We start from the raw sequence: 801 nt of genomic DNA, 5'->3' as shown, positions 1-801 counted from the left end.
TCTTCTATAACATTTACATTTCTACAGCTGATAGAAATTTACAGTTCCAAAAGGGGATAAGGGAAAACAAACCAAACAGGACTTTTCTATAAATTCCACTAAAGCTGCTCTGCTAAAATATAATTTGAGATTAAATGTTGGGAGTGCCCGGGTAGATACAACACTACTTTTTCCAGCTTGGTTTTAGTGGTTTATGACCCCTTGCTGACTGAAACCCCCAAGAAGAGGAAGTGATGGGTGGTGGTAGTGGTGCAGTGACAGGAGAAGAAGGAGCATTTTAGCAGGATTAAAAACTGCAGGATGAAATCCTGGTTTATAGTTCAGCTACGTCTTGTGCTTTTCTTCCATGCTAACTTCACTGCCTATGGAAAGAGAAAAAGAAGCAATACACTGCACTCCCCTTGCGTTTTCTGATCGCTTTCTGAAAGCCCTTTAAAAGACTGTTTTCCCTCCCGAGATGGTTTCGAGGGAAACAGCCCAAACTCCCCAAGCGAACCACAGACTCCACATGCGTTTTCCAGGTGCATCTCCGCACCCGGAGGCGGCTGAGGGGAATCAGGTCCTGACTGAGGTGGCGGGGGAACCTCCTCGGAGCCAGACCCTGTGCGGGGCACTGACAGCCGCGGGACGGATCCTCACAGATACCTCGTAGGTACAACTTAAGTTTTGAGGAGCTTTAACTTGCCCCGGCGGCGGAAAGGGACTTGATCCGGAGCCAGGGATGTGGGCTGGGACCGGGGACTTCTCCTCAGCAAGGCCGGTTACCTGCGCCACCGCTCGGCAGGCACCCAGCCGCCGCCC

The sequence above is a fragment of the Mesitornis unicolor genome, unplaced genomic scaffold (assembly GCF_000695765.1).
Source record: "Mesitornis unicolor isolate BGI_N332 unplaced genomic scaffold, ASM69576v1 scaffold24098, whole genome shotgun sequence".
Classification (NCBI taxonomy): domain Eukaryota; kingdom Metazoa; phylum Chordata; class Aves; order Mesitornithiformes; family Mesitornithidae; genus Mesitornis; species Mesitornis unicolor.
The sequence above is the reverse complement of the archived record's forward strand: the minus strand, read 5'-3'. Positions refer to the sequence as shown.